This window comes from Phoca vitulina, unplaced genomic scaffold (assembly GCF_004348235.1).
Source record: "Phoca vitulina isolate PV1807 unplaced genomic scaffold, GSC_HSeal_1.0 scaffold40, whole genome shotgun sequence".
NCBI classification, from domain to species: Eukaryota; Metazoa; Chordata; class Mammalia; order Carnivora; family Phocidae; genus Phoca; species Phoca vitulina.
In genome coordinates this window covers 512,668-522,310 of record NW_022589743.1, presented here as the reverse complement: position 1 = coordinate 522,310, position 9,643 = coordinate 512,668, and positions in this window count along the sequence as shown.

Below are 9,643 nucleotides of genomic sequence, written 5' to 3'. Positions count from 1 at the left end.
GCTGTGTTGCCAGACCTCTCCTTGGCTGGGGCCTGGAGGAGTCGGTGCGTCCCAGGCACAGGAAGCGTGTCTTTAAATGGCAGTGGAAGGGACTAGGCCTCCGAGCAATTTCCTGGGGGCAGCTGAGGACACAGAGCTGTGGCTCTTTCCTCACATGCTCCACGTGGCCCGGGTTTCTTGGGGCAGGATCTCAGTGCATCCTGCAGGGTTTTTGGCTGGGGTTACTGACCTTGCAGAGCACACTGGGGGCCTGGGTCATCACTCAGACCAGAACCTAGGATGCCTGCTTACTGATTGGAAACTGCTATTGTGCTACCTTTTCCTCTGTGGGCCTCAGTTGTCCCATCTGTATGATAGGGATATAATAATAACAGAACTTAAAGTTTACTCATTTCATTTTCTCAGTGGTTCTGTGAGGAGGGTACTCTTACTGTGGGGCTGGAGAGGTTCAGTGATTTGCCTAAGGTCACAGAACCTGCAGAATCCACGGGTGGAATGGGGGTTTGAACCCAGCGGCTTTGAACCTGGGTGGTCTTGGCTCCACACTCCCAAACTCTTTTTTTTTTTTTTAATATTTTATTTATTTATTTGACAGAGAGAGACACAGGGAGAGAGGGAATGCAAGCAGGGGGAGTGGGAGAGGGAGAAGCAGGCTTCCCGCAGAGCAGGGAGCCCGATGCGGGGCTCAATCCCAGGACCCTGGGATCATGACCTGAGCCAAAGGCAGACGCTTAACGACTGAGCCACCCAGGTGCCCCCACACTCCCAAACTCTTAACCCTATATCACTACTTCATAGATTTAAGACCCTTTTCACATCTGCCCCTTCTGGGATTCTGGAACCCAGTGGGACAGGCGTGGGATTGAGCAAAAGGCAGGCAGCCCCTCAGGCTCTTGTTCAAACTCTTTTCACTTTGAATACTACCTGAATCATCAGCAGACCCTCCAGGGCAGGGGCTGGGGTTCACTCCTTTATTCCTGGACACCCTCACCAGCCCACTTCTCTAGCTCTTTCTTTCCTGCTCTAAGGTGGAGAGGAGGGTCCCTGGGGCTCCAGACTCTGGGGGTGTGCTTGTGTATGCGTGTGTACTTGCCTATGTACATGGGAGGGCTCCAGCCACCTCTGCCTATTCATAGGTCCCTCCCATATATTCCCCCTTCAGATTTGGACTCAAATATCTTTCTTTGTTCCTAAGGGCTCCAGAGGCAGGAGGATCCTGAAATCTTGGCAAACTCCCATTTCCACTTCACTGACTTACTCTCTCCCTCCTATCATGAGCCCAGGTCAGTGAAGGGAGAAGGTGACAGAAGGTGAAGTCTGAGCCTCCTCAAAAGCATTTTGACTCAACAGCCCCCCCCCCATCCTTGATGAGTGGCTTCTGATTGCTTCATCCTCTCCACCCAGATCCAGGAAAGCAGAACCTGGCCATGGCCCCCACCCCTGGATTCCTGGCAGCCTCGGAAAGGCCCAGCACAGTGGGGGGCTCAGGGCCAGGCTTTGTGCTCTGGGCTGGGAGGCAGGAGGCCTGGGTTCTGTGTCCATTCCCTTCCCAAGTCTCTGTGACCTTGGGCAAGCCTCTTCTCTGCCCCTCGCCCCCCTCTCCCCCGGACCTTGGTTCTCTCATCTGTACGCTGAGGGGTACAGATTTCATTCTCTTAAAGTGCTGACCTCCGGGGTCTGTGGTCCTGAGACCACCTCTCTCATCTACAGCCTCCTCCCATTTCTCTCTGCTTTTACTTTCAGCCCCCAGGACAGGTGGAGAAGAAGCTGAGGACAAAGGGTTAAATGAGTCAGGCTGGCAAAGGTGCTGAATCTCCCTTTCTTCTTAGAGAATAAAGGCACGTACCTGGTGTCTTGGGTAGGCAGATCGCTGTCTTCACTCCTGGCTCCTGGGACCAAGACTGCTCAAAGTCCGGGTGAAGAGTGAGGGGAGGTGCAGTTCACCTCCCAACCTGTAAGAGCAGGCGGCCCTTCCTCCCTCCCTCTTCCCCTCCAGGCCCTACACGTGGCTGATAGCCTGCAGGCCCCACCCCTCCTGATGAGCTCAGGTAGGGCTGGCACGGGCACTGGCCTGGCGGTTGCTGGGGCTGTGTGTGTGTGTGTGTGTGTGTGTGTGTGTGTGTGTTTCCCAAGCTTCTTGCTTGCCTGCCCCGCTCACCCCTCCTAACTGCCTCCTGTGGGGGGAGAGGGGTCAGTGGAGCCCTGCTTGTTAGAGACAAGCTCTGCCTTAGGGACAGGGTCTTGTTAGGACTAAGGTGTGCTGTGGGCATTTCGCCCACCATATGCCAGCCAGGAAAGGACCATGGGCTGGCAGAACTAGCAGGAAGTGAAGGCTTTGGCCTAGGAAAGCAGGATGCCGGTGGGCAGGAGACCCTTCCCACACCCCCCTCCTGTACTGTCTGGGGTAGGTGGCACTGGGGCAGGCACAGGGTAGGGACCCACGGAACTAAGACTGGGCATAGATCTTACATTTTCTTTTTTTTCCTTCTTCGCCTGGGAATGGGGCTTCTGACTCAAGGGGAGGAGGCTCTGAGTGTCTGGAGGACTTTCAGAAGGGGCGTGTAGCCTTGCTTCTCTTCATTCATTCACTTATGGGCTATCCTTCTGCATGGTCTCGTCTGTGCCCCAGAGAGGAAGTTCCATGCAGGGGTGATGGCAAAAAGACCAGAAGTCTAAGTGTCCCCTCTCCCTGGCCCCAAGTCCCTCCTTGTTCCGGGCCGGGGTCCCAGAGTGTTGTTGGGGGGTATCCAGTCATGGTGGGGGAGGGCACCAGTGGCAGAGCTGAGCCAGGTCTGGGCAGGTTGGTCTGAAGTGAGGGAGCTGGCAAAGTCTCTAGCTCAGGGACTCATAGCGGTCCCAGCAGTGGCTAATCTCAGGGATGGGTGGGTGGGCAGCTCCGTGCTCCCATTATGCTCAATGGAAAGGCTTTTGGCCTTAAAGTTCTTTTTTTTTTTTAAAGATTTTATTTATTTATTTGAGAGAGAGAGAGAGTGCATGAGCATGCAAGCGGGGTGGGGGGGAGGGGGCGCAGAAGAGGAGGGAGAGGAAGAGGGAAAGAATCCCAAGCAAACTCCACACTGAGCCGAATCCGATGGTGGGGGGCGGGGCGGGGGGCTCAATCTCACAACCCTGAGATCATGACCTGAGCCAAAACCAAGAATCGGATGCTTAGCCGACTGAGCCACCCAGGTGCCCTGGCCTTAAAGTTTTTGATGCCCTGTGGCTTTGTGGAGGCACGATGAACCAGGGTCATGGGAGGCCGGGGAGCAAAGCTGGGCAAAGTTATAAAAAGGTGCTCCCTCCTGATGGTTGCGTGAAAAGTCATCTCTGGATATCCGTGCAGCCTGGCTGGCTTGGTGAGCAGTTGTGTCTTGGAATGAAGGAAGTGGGGTGGATGCAAGCTGCAAGTGACAAGCCAGGGTGTATGGCACACAGTGCCCTCACCCATGGGGCTGCAGCTCAGGATGCAGGGCGGGGGTGGGGAGTGGGTGGGAGAGTGGGGTGGGGCAGTGGAGAGGGACAGCTGCTGAGTATCTGCCGTGGAAGGGGCAGGTCAACGGGGAGGTGATTGTGTTGGGCCAGGACTGTGGGGTTCTGGTGTTAACCCTGGCTGCCTCCCTGGGGGCTGGCATGGAGGACAGCCTTTGTGGCAGTAATTCAGGGCCGAGGGGCCCCCAGCCCTATGACCCTGTGCCTGAGGACATCGTCTTTCTTGGAATGTGTAGATTTTTGGTTTACATTTGGCCACTTCTTACACCTTAAGCCAGTCCTAGGAACACCAATTCCAGCCTCAGCTGCCATCCCCATGCCACCCTGCCTCTCTCCCAACCTCTCTCTGCTCCTCTCCTTCCCCCTGACATGATCAATCCCTCCAAGGGGTGGGACAGCATTTCTTTCTGCATCTATGGATATGATTGTGCGATTTTTCTTCTTCAGCTTGTTGATGTGATGGAGTATGTTAATTGATTTTCAAAAAGGCAGAACATGCATTTTTCTGTATTTCTCACACTCCCTCGCCTCTGACGTCCTGGTTAGGCTACAGGTTTTGTCAATCACGTGGTCTTGGGACCATGGCTTGTGGCTGCTGAGCACGGCTATGGAGACACTGGGATGCTGGGGCTGCTACTTTCTAGCATCCAGGGTCCAGCTTTATGGGTGCGGAGACGTTGCTGCTGAAACAGCTTCCTGATCCTGAAAGAGTTAGGTGATGGCTCTTGAGGTCAACAGACCTTGGGTAGCTCCTGATTCTTCACCTTCCTGAAGGCGCCAGAGGGGGCAGGTCCTAAGGTGGGTCCTGTGTTTTCCTGGGAGCCATTCCTGCAGGCGCAGCCTATTCCTCTAGCCTTTCTGATGACTTTGTACGCGTAGAACACATGAAATTCCTTTCTGCTTAAATTAACTAGTGTGGTCTCTGTTTCCTGTCAGTGGGTGATGCTGGGCCGGGGGAGAAGGGTATGTGGGTTGGCCTAAGCAGCCTGGCTGTTCTGTTGTGGGGAGTGGAGATGTAGGGGATGCTTTTAAGCAGAGTAGGACCAGGGGAGGAATGACATGAACATATTTGCGCCATAGAAAGATCTTTGCTTCAGGGAGGGGCTGAGCCCCCTGACAGCAGAGCAGAGGGGCAGGCCTTACTTTTCTCTGGAACTCGCTCTTCTTTGGGGTTAAGACAGATGTGAAAGATGTTGGGGAGGGACGTTCTTTGCTACAACGGGGCAGAGAACTGACCTGGGTGGTTAGCATCCTGAACATTCTAGGCTTTATTTGCAGCATGCAAGACTAAAATTAATAGCAGGAAGGGCTTCCCAACAGAGATGATAGTGAGAATTTTGGTACCTAAAAACCAGGTTCTGCATCAAGGTCCAGAGAGAATAAAGCAGGTAAAAGGCCGGACCTGGCCCTCTGGTTGCCTGAATTCACACCTAGTCTCCATTGCCAGTTTGCTGTGATGCTCCAGGAAAGACAGTTACCCTCTCAGGGCCTCTTGATTCCCTCTGAGCAGGAGGAAAGTTTTATTTTCCTTCCCCTGCTACAGTGGGAGGGGTGAGGAGGAGAGGAGTGAGGTCCTTCTTAGGCAGGGGAGGGCGTTCTGGTCTTTATGAAGGGGCTGCCCTCAGAAGGTGGGGTGGGCTCAGGTCTTACTCTTCTGTGTCTCTGCCTCCTTAGCTACAAAACGTGTATGCCTCAATCTCTACATGCAGGCCAGGTGAGGCCCAGTCCAGGAACATCTGTGTTATGAATAGCCCTACCCAGGACAGAGGGCACCTGTGCAGTCTCTAATACTACAGCTGGAGGAGGGGGTCCCTGGCACTGACAGGGAGTTCAAGACATCCTTGAACTCAAGCTTTATCATTCATACGTCCCATCAGTAAAAAATGCTGAGCAGCATTAGGCAGAATTAATCTCTCCCAGGGAGCACTTTGCTGGTACCTCTCCTCTATGGCACGTCCCCGCCTGCCTTGGGTTAGACCAGAGAGCTCTGAGTCCTTTCCACCCACTAGGCTGGGAGCAACCTGTGGCCCTGGTAGCAATGAATTTATAAATTATGTACATAGAACTTTATATACACGAACTATATACATGAATATATGTTAGTATGTATATTACATAAATATATGTGCATTACAAAGTGCATCATGTACATTATTCATATATGTACAAGTCAGATATCGCGTATATTATTATATCATGTACATTGTAAAACCATATACATAGAAATGAAAAATGTAATAAATAAACACCATATTTTAAAGTAATGTTTATGGCCTTTCATTTAATCGTGGTATAAAATCCCTTTTTTGCTCTCACAGTGAGAGGAACATCTTTGAATACGCTTCTTTATTTTTGAAAAGCCTGGTTTAACACTCTGTAGAGCAGTGACTTGAATGTCTGGTCCTAAATTCAGTTTACTTAATATTCAGGTTTCAAGGCTGTCACAGCTGAAAAGGAGGCCTCATGGAGATACCTAGATCCAGATGGATGAGGTGCATTGTGGGCTCGGCTCATTAAGTCATGACATTCATTTTTCAATTTTCAGTGCCATCCACCAATTATGCAAAGGTTTTGTTGAAAATTGAATTCCAAATTTCCATCTTCTCTCATGTCAATCAGTTGTTCTTGCAAAGAAATTGGAATATGTTGCATTTTAATACTTTCAGCAAATGGATTTCAAACCCACTCAAACTCTTCATTTGGAAGATTTTTAAGCAAGTTAAAAAAACTTCCCCCCCTCTTTTTAAGGCGTTGATATGAAAGATCGTGGCACACACAAGATTTTCAGCAACAAAATCTTGCAACAATGGGAACACTTTCAAATTTTATTTCTAAATGCTCTCTACATTATTTTCCTTCCAAAAAAGTTGCTTCCTCAACAACTGTTTAAAGTTCACCTTTATCCTGATGAAAGAGACTTCATTTTTGGAAACCGCAACTGTAGGGCTCAACAGACGACCCTTGTTTTCCCGTTATGAAATGTCACATGAAATCATGTCCTCGGGTTAGGGGGAAGCACGGCTCTTTTCTTGCTGTTTCTTTGCAGAAATTTTTTTAGGCCAATTGTCCTTTTTTTCAGGAGGGTTAATTTAGTTTGAATCAGACATGACAATCTGCAAATTCCACCGAACTGGGCATATGTAAGCGTCCGTCTGTTAACAATCTGTTGCAAAGTGAGCAACTGCACCTCCCTCCAGACATTGACTAATGCGGGGGGACGTGATTAGCTGAGAAGGGGTGCATAACATCTGGATGTTAAATATTATGACAGCCGAATGCCTTTCTTACTTTTAGATGGGAATGCATGTAAATACATATACCTTGAATTCTAAAATTCTTCTTCCCCCATGTCAGCGGATCATTCTGTGTTACCCTAGGGGTACATCGTGCGCTTTACTTTGAAGGTCGGATCTCACTGGTCTGATGGGTCACTGAGGCTCAGGGAGGGACACGGGTGGGGAAAGGGGTGACTTGAGGGCCCATGGCAAGGGACGACAGGGCCAGACTGAAACTCAGGTCCTTGCCTTCTAGGGCCATGTGAAGGCAATGCAGGCTGGTCTGTGCAGTCCGCGTCCCCACTGCACAGGGTCCTGTGGCTCCAGGAATCCCTACCCTCTTGGGGCCCAGGGTGGGCTTCTCATTCTCCCTGGGGGAGTGGAGGTGGAGGGACACTCCTATAGGGACATCGGTACCTGTGCCCCACCCCTGACCAGGAACAGCAGTGACCCAAGCCAGAAGGGTCCAGTTCCCTCTATCTGAGGACTTATCTCATGGGAACTTTGCTTAACCTAGAGCAACCACGGCTCACCTCTGTGCTCCAAATGCTAACCTTTCTCCTTCAAGGACCTGCTGAAATGTCACCTCCTCCATGAAGCCTTCTGCCTGAGCCTCAGGCAGAATTAATCTCCCCCAGGGAGCACTTTTTGGTACCCCTCCTCTATGGCATGTCCCCGCCTGCCTTGGGTTAGACCAGAGAGCTCTGAGTCCTTTCCACCCACTAGGCTGGGAGCAACCTGTGGCCAGGGGCCACCAGGCATTGGACACTGTACCAGGCCCAGCAGGGATCCAGAGAGATGAATCAAATGTGGTCCCTGCTCTGGAGGAAGCCAATCCCCAAAGGGACCCCCGGCCAGCTGGAGGAAGGAGGAAGGTGCTGGGTGATCCTGCATAGCCCTAGGCCCACCGTGAGCTCATTGGATGAGCAAGGCTTCCTGCTGAGCCTAGTAGGTGAGTAAAAAGACACACTGTGCTCTCACACCTCCCTGCCCCCAACCCCTGCCGGCATGCCTACCTTGGTCTTCACTTCTTGAGCTCAGCTCTGCTGTCATGGATTGCACCTGGCCCCCCCTTTGCCTACAGCACCCCTGGAACCACGTGTGGCCAAAGGGCGTGGTATCCTCAGCAACACCCATGTTGTCCGTTCCTCAGAGTCAATTTCCTTTTCCGCCTGGGCACATAGTGAGACTGCATTTCCTGGCCTCCCCTGCAGTTAACCAGGGCTATGGACTGAGTTCTGGCCAGTGGAAGGTGGCCAAAGAAATGTCAACCATGTCTTATCCTGGTCTGACCCCTGGAAAACTCACCGTGGCTCCCTCTCTTCCCTGCCCAATGGCTGGAGGTGGAGGACCCACGGGAGGAGGTTAAGGCCTTCACGAGAGTGGGGTGGAAGGGTCCTGGTCCCCGCAATGCTGTGAGGAGCAGAGCCCACACCCACTGTACCTGTGTGAGAAAGAAATCTTTTTTTTTTAAAAAATATTTTATTTATTTATTTGATAGAGAGAGACACAGCGAGAGAGGGAGCACAAGCAGGGGGAGCGGGAGAGGGAGAAGCACGCTCCCCGCTGAGCAGGGAGCCCGATGCGGGGCTCGATCCCAGGACCCCGGGATCACGACCCCAGCCGAAGGCAGACGCCTAACGACTGAGCCACCCAGGCGCCCCGAGAAAGAAATCTTTATATGTGAAGCCACCAGGATGTTGGAGTGTGTACAGCAGTGGCAGCCTGATTAACACAGTGTCTGACCCCAGATGAGATGTTGGGGGGCTTGAATTCCTTAAGATGTTGTGAGGCAACATCGTGTAGGCGTTAGACTCTACAATTTCCCCCATTGATGGGCCATGTGACTCTGGGAATATTAATTAATGTCCCGAGCCTCGTTTTATTCTGGGATGTTTGAAAGGTATGTGTAATGATTCCTGATTCCCCCACACTAAGCATTTATAAATGGTTATTATTATTAGGTTCATAGGTCCTGCTGGACTTGGCTTCCTCCAGAGATGGGCCGTGGTTGCTCTAGGTTAAGCAAAGTTCCCATGAGATAAGTCCTCAGGTAGAGGGAACTGGACCCTTCTGGCTGGAGAAGTTGACCCCTAACATTTTCAAGGCCTGGGGAAAGATTACAAATAGATGCCGTGGTAGGCAGAATTCTAAGATGCCCCCATCTCAGGATCCCATCCTCTGCTTACTCAGTCAAATACTAATCTAGGTACATTATGAAGGATTTTGTAGATATAAAGTCCCAAGTCAGTTGGCCTTAAAATATGGAGGTGAATTAGATGGGCCTGGCCTAATTGGATGAGTCCTTTATAAGAAGAGAGTTTTCTCCCATCTGGTAGCAGGATGGGAAGTAATAGAGATTTGAAGCATGAGAAGGATTTGACTCGAGTGACCCTCAATTGACAACCAGCAAGGAAATGGGGACCTCAGTCCTACACCCCATGGAACTGGGTCCTGCCAACAATCTGAGTGAGCCTCCAAGTGGATTCTTCCCCAGAACCTCCAGATAAGAGCCCAGCCCGGCTAACCCTTTGGTTTCGTCCTTTTGGGAGCTCAAGTAGAGAACCCGTTAGATCCATTGGACTTCTGACCTGTGGAGCTGTGAGTTAATAAATGGGTGTTCTTTTAAGCCACTATGTCTGTGCTCATTTGTTACACAGCAATAGAAGATAAATACAGATGCCCAAATACCCTGAGTCTAAATATTCAAAAGCTATAAGTCAAGCTTACACACCGTTAATAAAGTATGTCCTATCCATCCACCTTGACATATATATGTTCATAATGATCTTGAAGGTCAGGGTCAAATTCATAGTTCTCTGATGACTTAAAATTCGGTGCCAGTAGGTAGCTGCCCAGGGAGGGGTGGCCCCTGGATC